The sequence below is a fragment of the Saccoglossus kowalevskii genome, chromosome 16, assembly GCF_978046115.1.
Source record: "Saccoglossus kowalevskii chromosome 16, keSacKowa6.1, whole genome shotgun sequence".
Classification (NCBI taxonomy): Eukaryota; Metazoa; Hemichordata; class Enteropneusta; family Harrimaniidae; genus Saccoglossus; species Saccoglossus kowalevskii.
In genome coordinates, this window is record NC_140656.1 from 28,112,014 (window position 1) to 28,128,271 (window position 16,258).

The window sequence follows — 16,258 nt, forward strand, 5'->3', positions numbered from 1 at the left end:
TATATCCAACCATTTTAACAATGGAAAACTAAGCTGTGGCTGACATATGAAATAACAGAAGCTGTCTGTTTGTTTGTTTGTTGTGTCTCTCCTGTATGTGTGTGTATTGGGTCAGCCATAGGAGATGGGAAAGAGTAGGGATAGCATTACTAAAAAATACAAACATTCACAGGAGCAGTCAGCGAGCATACAGTTCACAATTTTATTGATTTCAAATTCATGAATTTGAGTCCAATAAATCTCACGGCCAATATACTGATAAATATCATGGCATATGTACCACACATGAGAGTAGTGTTATAGATACACAACTTTACATGAGTGTACAACCGAAAATGAATAGATACTTTAATACATATAATACCACAACACATGTATTTCTTATACATTGATACAGCAGACATTGAAGACCACTGGAATCACAGCAAGTGAAACAGCAGGGTTGAAAGTGTAATAACATTGATTATGAATGTCATTGTGCGCACCGAGTAAGCTAATTTTGTTCTATTTCACACAACTACCACACATTGTCAGAGGATTTTGCTCATTTGTAATATATGCATATATGCTCAAATTCACTAGGATTTTTTTTTTAATTTCTATTGAATTTTTGGACCGGCTGTATAATTATTCCGAAAATAAATAATGAGCTTGCCAACATGTAGCTTTTTTACCCCAATCTGTAGTAATCGTATATAAACGTAAAAGCTCTAGACAACCTACAGGTAACATGTTAATTATGAAAAATACCATATATAAAACACCGCCTATGTAAACCCCTGAGTAGGGAGAACCTTTACTTTGATTTACTTACTGTATTTTTATTACTTTTGTAGTTATTAGAACTTTTAAATTTGTAGTTATTTTTAGTTGCCTTATTTTACACTATTTTTACCTTACTGTATCCACAGCAGATTACAGTTGTGTAATAAACTATTATGTTAAATGAAAAAAAGTTTAGTAGTATGGGATGTCAAACTATGTGATATGCATTTTCGATTTGTCCTGTATTACATCACACTGTGGAGATATGCATGTTATGTCTGTGATAAACTGTACAATCGAATCTGGTTCTGTTCCTGATTTAGACAAACATACAAAAATGATATATTACGACAACACCACATTGCCAATGCACATTGGTCTTTCAACAGTGACAACTCAATCTCCATAGTATGTTATACATACACCTCTGAATCGCCAGGGCTATATTAGTTCGTGACGACTCATAATTTATATGGTTTAACTGCATCAAATTAATATATCGCACGGATGGCAAGAACACAATCAACAGAATCTATTTAGGAAATAACGACATAAGTTAGGTAATGTCTGAAACATCACAGCTTTATGGCAATTTATGATCACTGGCACCTTTATAAGATTGCATACTGTGCACACAAGTACATGATGAATACATCAGTGTATACAGGTATGAACTTTTAAACTGTTAAAAGCAATAACGATTTCTTTGTATTCTCAAAACGTGTAAATAATGAATGCCAGTTTTCCTTCCTCTTCAAAACTACCTGTAAATATTGGTTAAAATCCAACATTTCCTTTCAGTAACACGTTTTTATTGTATTCTAAATCAAATTAAAATTTAAGATTCCTTTCAACTATGCTAGTCTCTAAGCATTCATTTTGATTTATATTGAACAACTGATTCAAAGTCATATCGAATTTTAATGGAAACTGAACATATGTACCTTATTGTGTAATTATTCAATAAAATATTAATCATGACTCAAGTGTTAAAATGGCTGCTACTTATAGATATCCATGCAGTTTTCAGCACTTAAACAATGAAGTCACAAATTATATTATGTATGTATAACGGCCACAAGTTAGTTGAAATATGCCATCAAAGGTGCATATTCTGACCCTCCAGCACTTCGCTGAATTCATCTTTTATACTTTCCTGCATTTATACTTTTATATTTTTTATTTATAACATTGAACTGCCATCTTCTCAAATGGTGGTTTAATGTGACATCTATGAGAGATGAAAAATACCTTGCCCTGACATGTGTGTGATATGTGGACCTTACTGCAAGTGGTGTAACCCCACAGATGTTTTCACAAGCATACATCATCGGTGAAATACAGCAACAAATTTATGAAAAATCAAGCTTTATTTAGTATTTTTTACATCTTTGTACTAAGGTACAAGGATAAATGGCCTAAAATATCAATGTTGTCCGCTGATTGGTTATGAGCCGTGTTTTTGTTAATTTATTGCAAATGTTTTTTACATGCATTTGGTCTGTTTAACTTTGCAGTGCTTTACAGCAAAGATTGAATTACAATCCCTAACAACAAAGATGTTTCCCACATAATTCTAAAATGTATTGTGGAATACTTTATTTTCGCTTGGAATGTTTCAGAGAAAATAAAATCCTGTGAATATACCTTTTTTCCTATATTTTACATTAAACTTGTCCAAAAATCAGTGATAATAAATACCATACAAACACCAAAAAAACGTCTATTCAACGAAAATTAAATCCACCTAAAATAAAGTATTTTACAGTGCATAGCATGATTTTCATGGCGTTTTGAGTAGACTGGAAGCACAAATTAACACATCAGCCAGACTAGCTGGCATCAAAGCAGGCTACTGAATTCAGTAATAGCTTGCATCAACATCTGATGATTTCCTCGATTAATATTCTAGAATATCTGTTTCAGATGCTTGTTTGTGATGCCTGTCAACGCTGAAGTGGCATAACTTACCATGGTACTGTGTAACCAAGGATTTTTATCAGTGTGTAAACATCCGGGGCATTATTTAACTGTATGTCTAGGTCATTAAGTACATGTCAATATTGACACACTGTCCACACAATGTCCAATCTATAAAACATGTTTATGAGGTCAAAGTTTACTCGTAGGTACTGGCATCTGGGATCAGTATGTTTCGGTGTTTTTACATGGTGGTAGCAGAGACTGCCCTCTAAGTTAATACACTAATAAATAGCAACCAAAAAGAAGTTTGTTTTTTATAATGTACAAGTATATACAGTGGTTTCCATTTATCTATGATATTGTAAACACAACGATAAACATTAATCAATCTTTATAAAGACCTAGCTACTTCCTAATAATACTATGATGCAGTCATTGAAAATAAATTATCAAGGTTTGTAAATAATGCAGATGAAATGAGAACAACAGGAGGTAAAAAAACATATATATATCCGCTCTACATATACTTTGTATTGAGCACTCTTGTTTTGGAATAATCGACTCCAACATCTAGATTATATATATATATATTAAAATAAGTATACATAGATTATGTGAATATTTTTATAAATAAAATGTGAAACGTTTTCAAGAATGATTCAACATTTAAGTTTATTTATTTAAAATCTGATTTTATGTTTACTGTCATTTTTTTTGAACAATTTTAAATATAATCATTATTCATATAGTTTCAATTTAATTCCTAATTTACGCAATAGTCACATTATTATTGAGTTGAAACTTTCATTAGTGTTGAAATGGATAGGAAGAATGATTGTGTGAAGTGGATAATGGTAATTTTGACTAATTTGGGAAATTATAGTCACTATGTAAAAGAACTGTATTAATGATTTAAGTCTGACAGTCAATGTCAATGTCAGTTGCCAACTTCTTGCTCATTTCATTAAATAGAAGTATATATGATACCTTCTGTGTTAATCCAAACTTTGTACATTGTACAGTACAACATGTCAGTATGTTTTCAAAATGTATTTACAAAAAAAAAAGGAAAAGAAAATACAAATAAAATGTGAAAATGTTTGTTGCAAATAAATTGCTACAAGGATAACCCTTATCAGTATGCAGAGCAGGACATATAGTTACAAAGTCTAGTACAAATTACACCTGTATTTGGCCATGCACACAAAATGTTTTGATTACCAAATATATGATTATAACATGGAATGAATAAGTGTGGAACATGTACTAAAAATGCAGAAAATTTTAAAAAATCTAATTTTTTCTGTTCATAGAAATGTTATGATATGTATATATCAGCTATATAATCAACTGAGTATAATTTGGTTAACAAAATAACGCAAAATTAAAATGCAAACAATTCTATGTACTTTTTTGTCAGAAAGCTTCAAATACACCAATATACTGGTATCACGAGTCCAGGGACAATATTTCAACTCAAAACCAGAATTATATCTGAAATGTTTAGAGAAACATCAAATAAAAGTGGTATTTCCAAGTCCAAGGTCATGAGCAAGCACAGGTCTTGACCTGAGAGATCGAAGCCATTAAAGAAAACAAGATAGAATACTTGAGTAATGGATAGATGCTTATAATACAAATTGAGTACTTTATTATAAAGCTGATAGTCATCCAATACTCAGACATGAATACTAATTAATATGAAAGCACTGCTTTAAAAATGACTGCAAGGAATAAACACAAATCCAAGTATAAGGAAGAGATTTCATGATATTTGATGAGAATCCAAACAATTACACATTAATTAAAGTTGTATTGTCAGCAGTTGAAGTCACAGTCTTTCAAGTCTGAATAACTTAAAATAAAAAATAACAAACATTTATCAATGCATAGTCTCTGTTGCTTATTTAATGTTTAAGACCATAAGCATATTAAATTCTGCTGTGTACGTGTTATAAATTGAGTAATAAAAGTAGTTTTGATGTGTGACATTGAATATACCAGCAGAGTGAAAACCTGTATCACATGGTATTTTTCACTATGGATATACACATGCATATGTGACAATAAATAATATCACATTTATAGCAAGAAAACAAATGTCAACATCATAGCACAAATTATTAGAATAAAGGTAATAATCTTTGTGACGCATAAAATGACCAAAGCACACACTTTATTTGTGTTCAATCTAAAAAATATACATATTTAAAGATAATGTACTTCCTATGTATAAAGTGAATTGGTCAAAGCATGTATGACATATGAAATTTGTCAGAAACAAAATGGCCACCAGTTGGCCATTTTGAACAAAATTTTCAAATTAAGGGCTTGAATTAAATAGGGCTAATAATACCAAATAATAAACACAACTAAGCTAAGAACAAATGTTTGATGTTTTCTTGCAAATAAAATAAAATAGTTATGTTACAAATTCAGAACGGGAAGATATAATAATTCACATTACATCACATCAAGCACAACACAGCAGCCATTTTGAATAAATGAAATCTAAAAAAAAATAAAGATTTGCTTCTGAGACAAAGCGATCAAAAAAATGGTCTGATTTACAGAAAAAAAAAAAAAAATTTTGTGGGAAAATCTGAACTATGTGTGAAGTCTTAACATGAAAAACAAATCAAAGTAGCATACTTTCCAAATATATTTATGTGAATACACATTTGACTAGAAACCTGATATTCTATATACTAGTATTTAGATATTTCTGCCCACAATGATTTTCAAAAATAGGTTGTTTTTTGCCTAAAATAGTTAATGTGTAAATTTTGCAGGTTGGATCAATTCGTCAACAGAGGGTGCTATACCGTGGCAAAAATGAGTGGAAAGATTGGCATACACTTTTTAGCTATTGTGCATGCTGACCTGAGATATAATATTTTTTAGGTTTAAGGTAATTATATTTCAATTCAATTTATCTTTCAATGAACATATTAATAATATTGTAAGTTTTTTTTACACAGGATTTAATACAGAATTAATTTCAATCGACAGTTAAAAACATGTGTAACATATTTTAACAAATACAAGTGAGTCCATGACAAAGCCAATCCTTCAACAGGTGTAAACATATCATGAGTAACAGGTTTGATCCAAGTTAGTCAGATACTAGCTAAGAGTCAGAATGGTACATGAACAATTTCTGAAAAAACTTTACAACGTGTAATAATGAAAAATGAAGTGTTATTTTGTAGTGACACACACTGAGTGCATATCCAAACACATTGATAGCTTGGTGATATTGTCATTGGACAGAGTAAGCGAAGTACTTCACACTATTCAGTGAAATCATAATTTGTTAGTGACCTTGGCCTCATAAATCAACCAGAGGGAAAATACATACAAATTGGTTGACTATGATACACCATCCTAGTTACTACATTCTCATTCCCAGCATAAAATACCCATAAAAGTCATCTATTTTACACCTTTACTCCTTGAAAAACAAGCATTTTGAACCGCATAGTCCCTGTTGTGTATTTAATGGTTAAACTATAAGCATATAGAATTCTGTTGTCTGTTATAAAGTGAGAAATAACAGTAGTTTTGATGTGTGACATGGAATATAACTTACAGCAGAATAAGAACCTGTATTTCATGGGATTTTTCCATTATGGAGATACACATGTTATACATGTGACAATGAATGATGTCCCATTCATGGCAAGAAAACAGCAACAGTATAGCACTCACTATTAGTATAAAATCAATGTTAAAACAATACACATTGAAGGATAATTTAGCTATTAGTCCTGTCCATAGTAAACATTTTTTATACATTGCTATTTTATAACTTCAAGAATTGTGCATATGCAAAAAAGCATATAAGGATACAGTGTTTGAAGGACCTGACAGATAGGTCAAGTCAGCCATTTTGAGTTGACTTTACAAATCAAAATATGACTTGCATCAACCTCTGGTAACACCTACTCTTTCCACCAAGTTAAAATCAAACACATTCCCAAGTCATTCCCTGATTTAGTGTAATTTTACAACAAAAATGGCCGCCAGTCAGCCATCTTTGACCTTCTCACAAAATCATCTGTTGTGTCTATATATCCCACTAGACGTTAAATATATGCAAGGTTTGAAGAGTGTTAGTCATGGTATGATAGATACAGCTCCTGATTCATGGAGACTAAACTATAATTTCCTGTGTCGAACACGGACTGAAAGGGGACCAAAAAAAATGTGTCAATACTGATCTCATTATAGTGAAATCTGTTAGTTATCAGTATTTTTTGCTTATCCAAACCAAACAATTCAATGAAAAGAATAATTTTTATATTTATGTATTGGTATGACTATATGACGTTTTTATTCATAAATGACATTGGATTTTCAGACACAAAAAAGTGTTTATGATGTCATAGTTTGACATCGTTTGCACAGACTGAATTTCACAAAACTTATTGACTCAAACCTAAAAAAACCTCATGAAATTAAATCTGCTAACATTATTAACGACAATATATTACACGATAGAATTTACAAAAACTGTACATTGAAAAGCAGTAATATATTACGCATTATATTCAGCCTCAGACAGAGTTGCATCAGTGAACAGCAAGATATACAATATTAAAGTCGATAAATCTTTCTCTATTTAACTACAAGTATCATATCACTCATAATTAAATCATATATGGAATAGGAATGTTTGAATACTACACTCAAATCACTCGCACATCCGACTCCATTTGTCTATTTACCAAATCAATTATTCAATTTAGTCATTAAGAACTCACTGCTTGGTTAAGTGGAATGACTGACCTCTTTTACGGGGCTAAAAGCAATTTTCCATATATTTTCTTTATTTATAATAGGTTGATATCAATCACAAATCATGTGAATTGGATGAAATTATTGCCTTGGTTCCGATGAATGATTTTAATGGATCTGCTATGAAAATACAGTTTTTGAAGACTGAAGAGCTCATCAACCATTTTTTTTATATATATATATGACTACTATTTTCTTTTCTTTCTGATCAAGAATTGTGGGCACCATCTGCACATACAACTCTCAGAGAAACTGATGAACCTTGTGTTGTGGCATGTATGTACTCTAAGTTTTGGGCATTATTGTTTACCGCGCTCTCAAGAGGCACCCACTCTATGTACCCACCATCCTCAATAGACTCAATTATGAAATGTATTCTATGTATATTCCAAGTTGTTCCATCGATTTGTCAGATTACGAATGTTAGAAAATTTCCACAGCTATAAGTACAATTACAGAAACAAAACAGCATCTACTAGACCTGACTGAACATAAGAAACATGATCATAAAGGGTGTGAGTCGACCAATCTGTGATGTATTTACTCTCAAAAGCGATTTGAACTTTTATGTACATGGCAGAATTTAAGTTATTTGAGCCAAAGTAGTTTCATTCATACTGTGATGGAGTTGGATACCCCGGATTGGATAACTAGCCTCATGTTCACAATGGTTACTCAGTTATTCTATCCTCTGTGGGTACAGACAAATTTTCTCATGTGTTTGGCGTTCCCAGCACATGCATACATTGGGTTTCTTACACGATTCATCATCATCACCTATGCATTCAATACAATATGATTCAAAATACATTTGGTATAACTCTAATCTACTACATACATATCTTCCCACTTTCATAGTTGGGCCAGCCCTGATCTCAAGCATGACTTCACCTGCATCTGGTGGGTACTTGAAAACAGTTTAAGAGTATCAATGTTCTATTATATTGATACAAAGTTACAATTACTGTTGACACTGTATTTCAAGCTTCATTAACCATCAATTAGTTCCACCTCTTAATGTTGCACAGACTCCTTTCACTTCCTGTCAATAATACACCTTTTTAAATAAAACACTCACACTAATGCAATATTTCAACAAAAAATACATTATGCAGCAATTTTATAGCTCATTAATAAATTAACTGGAAGTCTACATTGTCAGTTTTTCAGTGTTCAATAGTGAATAATATTCAATATTTAAAATTTAATGGTAGGCTTAAAGTACAAGAGTAACAGCAGGAAACCATTCCATCAAAAGAGAATTTGATACTGCAGAGTTAACCAGAATCATTCATATTGCCATGGCATTTGTGTTTAGTCATGTAATTTGATATCCATATATAGTGGGGTTCCGATCAGAACTGCTCAAATTTGACTGTTCATGAAAAATGAAGTACACTGTAACCTCAGTATAATGAACACCGTTATAATGAACTTCCTGATATAATGAACACATAGCGTGTCTCCCGCTCACAACAAACCCAATGTATTATGTACTTCATTATAGTGAACATTTCACTATAACAAACTAATTGTATGTCCCCCAAAGAGTTCGTTATAGCGAGGCTACAGTGTACTTTGTAAATTATAAGTGATTCCAAAAAAGCTAAAAGAGGTTAACCAGCTCTGACAATAATACCTAGAAATGTTTCTAACTTTTGCGTACTAAGTATCAAAAGAAATCCAAAGACAATGGACATTAAAATTATGAACTAGATGTCATATGATTTTGAATCAATGTCAACAGCAATGGAAAGATGCTCAAAAGTGTTTCAATCTGTAAAAAGTACATTAAATATCTTTGTCAAGAACCAATCTCAGGATTGGTTACTAACCAGTTGAGTGAGGCTAACAGAGTTGTAAGCTGTCTTGTGGTTGGTTCTTGACAAATTCTGAATAGGTCACGTCCCCTACTATGTTGAGCTGTGCAGTGCTTCCAGTATAACCATTAATTGTTTATAAATGGAGTCAATTTGTGTAGTTTTCTGAATTTATTCTACCAGCTGATAGCGGCTGATGGTATGCAAATTAGCTAATTAAAATGCACAGAAATATACAACTACACAAACAGTATTCTTGTACAGAATTGTAATCCATTTGAAAAAACAGTTGTTAAAGGGACACTTCCAGTTAAGCCTATTCTCACAACAAATTTACATTCTGGATTAAAATGACAATCCACATTATTGAAGTTTATAATACTTACAGAAAATAAATACGATTTTACATCTGTGTATTAGAAATCGGCTAATAATATAATTAAATAATCAACATGCAAGTGTTCAATATTAAACTAATCATGTCTGTGGATTACTCCAGAACACATTATGCAAATTGGGCAATTAGTATGCACAAATTTCAAACCAAAAGTAATCAAGTCTTTAGCATTCTTCCCAGGCACTTATATACCAAGTTTTATTGAAATGCAATAATTGGTTTTTGAGATATAGGTAGAAAATTTAGCAATTATTAGCAAATTAAGCAATTATTATGCATAGATTTCAATCCCAAACTAATTAGCTCTGTTTATTATTCCAGGGCACACATGTACTAACTTTCATTATAATGTGATGATTAATTCTTAAACAAGCAACCTCTCGGCTGAGATAGCTCTGCTGTTAACATTTCAAATAAAGAACTGAAGATATCATGAGAACAAGTCATTGTCAATGACACGTCCCCGTTCCGTTCATATTTGAGTGACATATACACCAAAATCTCAGACCACTTTCAGTGATCTGATCCGAAATGCACCCAAATATGTACAACACATTGTACTAAATTTGAACAAAATCCATCCATGCATGACTGAGATCCAGTTCCGGAATTGTGAAAATACGTGATTTTGATGCATTTTCGACCTTAAAATGGCCATCATTCATATTTGTGACATGATGTACCTTGTGTGTGTGAAGTTTGAACTCGATCAATTCAGGCATGTCTCAGATACGGATCCAGAACTGAATTCTTTAAAACAAAATGGCCGCCAGTTGGCCATTTCAACCTAATCCAAAAAAAAATGACGTGCATCAAGGTCCCATTATGTTTAATGTATGTACCAAATTTGAACAAAATCCGTCCATGCATAACTGAGATCCGGGTCTGGAATGGTGAAAATGTGCGATTTTGATGCATTTTCGGCCTTAAAATGGCCGCTATTCGGCTATTGTTAATCGGATCATGAAAAAAATGCATGTGCATATCTCCCATATAATGTGTAATGTATGAGTGAAGTTTGAACTTAATCGGCCCATGCATGTTTGAGATACAGGTGATCACAGACGCACGGATGCACGGACGCACACAGGGCAAAACATAAGTCCCCGTTTTCGGACTGTGTCCGAACGGGGACTAAAAAGGAACAAATCAGAGAGAGAACCACCTGTAGTAATTGTATGTATTGTATGTCAAAGCAATCAGACTAGCGGTTTTTTATGAAGTCAAAAATATCACTTTTTACCAAAAATATTCATCAAAATTAGAGAATGAAAAATATCATCAGTTCTACCTGAGGTATCTATATGTATAGTATCAAAGCAATCAGACTTGTAGTTTTCAAGAAGTCAAAAAAGTAAAGAGTTGACAAAGACAGCAGACAATCACTCATATGATAGCTCTGCCTGACAAAGTCGACAGCAGAGCTAAAACATAGTTGAACCCTGGTGACCTTGCCCTTTGTTATATAATATAATTTCCTTTATCATAGTTTGTTTCAATATAAATATGCATTGTCATAATTAATTTTGAATACAAACAAGTTTTGGGGTTGAACCAACAGTGGGGAATCAGTCTACCGAATGTCCTTAAAAGATGTATTACTAAATATCTTACAAAAACATTGGTGCCTTATTTATTTAATTATTTTAAGGAACATAATTTCCAGCTTTCTTCAAAGTAATTCAGATATTTTAGTATAAAAACAAATGTCTCATTGAAAAAAAAAAAGTGCTGCATTTAGATGTGAATAGATTCATAAAACATGCAAGATAACAGAAAATTTTAGCTGGCTTTAGTCCAAGTATTTTGTACAGGTGTCTGTCAAAAATTAATGATTCATTGAGACAAATATGAACTGCCTCATTGTGTGACTACTGTATTATATGAAAAGTAAAAAAAACACCCTTTATGAATAGCTATCATGTTGCAAGCTCTGCTTTGTATGCAAATCAACTTAAATAGTTAGTTGGTGTCCAGTGGAGGGAGAAGTCAACAGTACTGTTGCCTCCTAAGAATCTACATTTTCAAACACTGCAATCTTTGAAGTGCGTTTTTAAACTAGTATTATAAAAACTCTATCATTCTGTTCTAATAGCTGAAACATATTCCTGTGAGTTTTCATTTGTCAAATGAACTGTTTGTCAAATACAGAATACATATATTTTAGAATAATTTTCTTTTTAAAATGTGGATGAAATGTTTTACTTTTAATGTATTTTTTATGTATTGTTTTTGATTTGATAACTTTGAACTAAACAGATTTTCTATTAGCTTCAGATCTTGATCAAAGTTAGGCACCCAGTTCATAGGAGTGTTTATATTGATTTTCTGACATCTTGTTTTCTGTAAAGATTTTATTGGTAGGTTTGCAAATGTCTATCAGACTGTGCAATCTCTCCATGAGTTGGTTTTGAAACCCAGTATGGGATTCTGAGATACATTACCAAGGATATTATTACAAGATAAATCATTTGCTTCATTGAACACATACAACAATGCATATTTCCACTGAGATCAGTGACCTTTGATGTGTATCACCAGTGATCAGTCAAGTAGAAACAGTCAAAATATTTTATCAGATTTTCTCAATTTTTGCATGATATTTTCATACAGGACATCTGTTATTCAAACTCAGGGAAGACTTTATACTGATGAATAAGGTGACCAAGTTTGATAAAGTTTGGAATAGAATTAGTAAAGTTATTATGCACACACCAACAATTATTAACGACGACAACGACAACAACAACAACGACAACAACGACAACGCCGGACAACATTTTTCCCTTAATATACCTTTCCCTTCCATCTTTGATGGTACGGGCAAGGTAAAAACAATAGAAAGCCTTGATTTAAATTATTATACAAATTAGGTAATTAATATGCAGATATGTATTCAAAACTAATTAGGTCTGTGCATAGTCAGCGGAAAAGCCGAAAATGTACAAATTATGCAATTAATATGCACACATATTATCATTCAAAACCTATCAGGCCTGTGCATTTTTCCAGAGCATCTATGCACAACTTTCATAAAAATCCAATGAGAACATGGCATTTTCGATATCAGTGGAACTGTCATGAAACAGCTAAAAATTGCTACATGTAATTATCATGCAAAATAGGTAATTAATATGCATGATGTAAACCAAAACCTAATCAAATCTGCATGAGCCCAGAGCATCAACGCAAGTTTCAACACATGGTTCTTGCGATATCAGTGGGACAGACATAAATACAAACAGACACACTAACTGCAAAGACTCAGGAGTCAAAAAGATGAGGTGGAGGTGGCGGTGGTGGCGGTGGTGGTGGCGGTGGTGGCGGCGGTGGTGGCGGTGGCAGTGGCGGTGGCGGTGGCAGTGGCGGTGGTGGTGGTGGTGGTGGCGGTGGTGGTGGCAGTGGCAGTGGCAGTGGCAGTGGCGGTGGTGGTGGTGGTGGCGGTGGCGGTGGTGGTGGCGGTGGCGGTGGCAGTGGCAGTGGCAGTGGCAGTGGCAGCATGGAGGTCAATGTCATCAGTAAGTACAGCAGTGACTGTATGTCTTTGAATGTCGAAGACAAGTACAATGCAAATGTCTGTAAAAATGAAATTAATGACACTAACGAACTTGAGTATAGAAACCAAGCTCATAATTAACATCATTAAAAGCAGAATTACACTGTACGAACTTCAATATGAAGGTCAAGCTCAATGCTATCAACAAATAAGGCATATTGACAGCCAATTCTTTATAACACATGTACAACCCCCTAAATGCTATGACATCCAGGAATATATATGCCCAATTTTCGGTAATTTCTGGTGAGTCTGATTATGGCCATTATCATTATTGAAATTACTGAAAATGGTTAAAATTCTGTCAGTTAAGTACCAAAAAATGGCAAGAATTTTGACCATCGGACTAATGATCGGTAGACCCAAGTTCAAATCCTACCTTAGGCTGAACATCAAAAGGGTCGACCCCTACCCTGGATGAGTGTGCCACAGACACAATGGGAAGGCCAATTCCACTGGCGGAGATTCATTCACTAACGAATGCGACTTGGGGGAACTTTGGTTAAGGTGCTTGTGTTTGACTAAGCATGGTTGACGCCAGGATAGATTAAAATTGCCCTTTCAATTGATAGGGAGATGGCCACATAGCCCTGTCATGTACGTATTCCCAAATGAATTTTTCCCGAAAAAAGGAATTTACCGGTATTTAAATGGCACAACAAATAATTGGGTGGTAATTATTTCTGTTTATAACAACTACAATTACAAAGAATAAGCAAATAAAGGATGCATCAGGAAATGACCACCACTCTGTTTGAATCTTGCGACAGTCAAAGGAAAAGAAAACAGATCCAATATGAACAATTCACTGACCATGAGAAAATCAAAGAAATGAAGCCTGTGGCGGTTTCACACTGCTGTCATTTCTAATCATTCAATCAAATTCTCAACCTAATTAATTGCAAATTGGAGGAACTAGGTGAGACAAGGTATGTACTTCCAATTCACTTAAATTAGATGACATATGAACTGGGCTGCTGGCGGAAATGAAACTGAAGTAAATTCCTTGGAAATTTGGTGTACTTTGGTAATTGTGTCCTTGAGGTAAATTTAGCTTTGAGAAATTGAATACATATTAACACAACATTTCTACATCATTTGCACTTTGTTGGTAAAGCAATATGGATATATTACGAGTAATGTATGTATCTCTAGCATGGTAGCGAGAGGGGGACAAATCTTTGTTTCTAGTATTTAGTATATAGTTTTTAGTACATGACGATGTTTATTTAAACTATGATAAATCACTACTTAAATGGGTGTATGAAATATTAAAGATACTAGCATTCCCATGTTCTTGCATAAAGTTTCTTTTTTGAGAAGCTTTGATAAAGTACATATTTGATTGTTCATTTTGTCTTACCAAATGCACTTGAACTAGCCTAATTGTATGTGAATAGTGTGGAACAGTAAAATTTCACAATTGGTTATCCCTTGATTTATATATTTACATGAATACTAACATGTCATTGGCAACAAGCACAAAGTTTTCCCCCTAATTTGCCACATCTTGTATGAAATTATTCTTACCAACATGAAAAATATGTTCTACAGTGCATATCAATAAATTGTCTGATCATTCTTTCTGTCTCAATAATCTCCTAAAATATCATGGTCTATTCAAGATGTGTTAGAATTAAGTCAACATTTGACCACAAAACATTGCAACTGGCACATTTTCAAAAAAACACAGCCATGACTGGCTTGGGTCAGTTTAGCATACTAATTTCTACCCATGATTCAACTTTAAATAAGTAGTGAATTACTGTGCTTGAAAACAGTTTTATGCAAATACTTAAAACAGTCAGGATACATTTAAATCAAAGAAAGCTTAGAAAGAACTCCCATGTGCTGAGAGTATTGGAGACACATTAAATATAATTCAAAATTACATGTCAGAGATAGTGATGGAAAAGCCGAAAACTAATAATGCAAATCAGAAAATTAATATGAACAGATTTTAATGGAAAACTAATGAGGTCTTCGCAATGTAACAGACCATCTATGTACCAAGTTTTATTGAAATGTGATTGGAACCAAAAAAATTTATAAATTATTATGCTAATTAGGGAATTAATATAAACAGATTTTAACCCCAAACTAATCAGGTTTGTACATTGTCGTAGAGCATCTTTGCACTAAGTTTCATTGAAATGGAATAATTAGTACTTTAGATATCAGTGTGATAGCTTAAAAGTGGTTAATTATGTAAATTAGTAATTAATATGTACAGATTTTAACCCACAATTATCCAGGTCTGTCTATTGTCCTACAGCATCCATGTACAAAGTTTCATTGAAATGTGATGATTAGTACTTGAGAAATCAGTGTGAAAGCTGAAAATTAATTAATTATGCAAATTAGGTAATTAATATACACAATTATTTACCCTAAAACTAATCAGGTCTCTGGATAGTCTTAAAGAATCTATGTACCAAGTTTCATTTCATTAGTACTTGAGATATCTGTGGAAAAGCTGAAAATTAACTAATTATGCAAATTAGATAATTAATATTCAGTGACATTACCCTAAAAACTACCAGGTCTGTGCAGTGTCCTATGACATCTATGTACCAAGTTTCATTGAAACGTGATGATTGGTACTTGAGATATTAGTGGAAAAACCGAAATTTGACTAATCATTATGCAAATTAGGTAATTAGAAATTAGATAATTTTTACCAAAAACTAATCAAAACCAAGCATTAGTTCAGAGCAACCATGTACCAAGTTTCATCAAAATCTATTAAGTGGTTCTTTAGATATCAATGGAACAGTCATGGAACAGCTAAAAATTAGCCTATTATCATGCAAATTAGGTAATTAATATGCATGAAATTTTACCAAAACCTAATCAAATCTGCGCATCAGCCCAGAGCATCTATGCACCAAGTTCCATCAAAAAATGATGTATAGTTCTTGAGATATCAGTGGGACAGACGGACACACATACATACATACACACACACACGCACCCCCCCCCACACACACTCACACA

General features: G+C 32.9%; 1 protein-coding gene and 1 long non-coding RNA gene across 2 annotated transcripts in view; one reads left to right on the top strand and one right to left on the bottom strand.

The window, feature by feature from the left end:
• LOC102808733 (uncharacterized) overlaps positions 1–16,258 on the bottom strand; it is a 56,271-nt gene that overhangs the window by 21,903 nt on the left and 18,110 nt on the right. The window lies entirely within an intron of this gene.
• Positions 5,526–7,671, top strand: LOC144361776 (uncharacterized). Its single transcript, XR_013422446.1, has 2 exons — positions 5,526–5,599; positions 7,533–7,671. It is a non-coding gene; the product is annotated as an uncharacterized LOC144361776 (long non-coding RNA).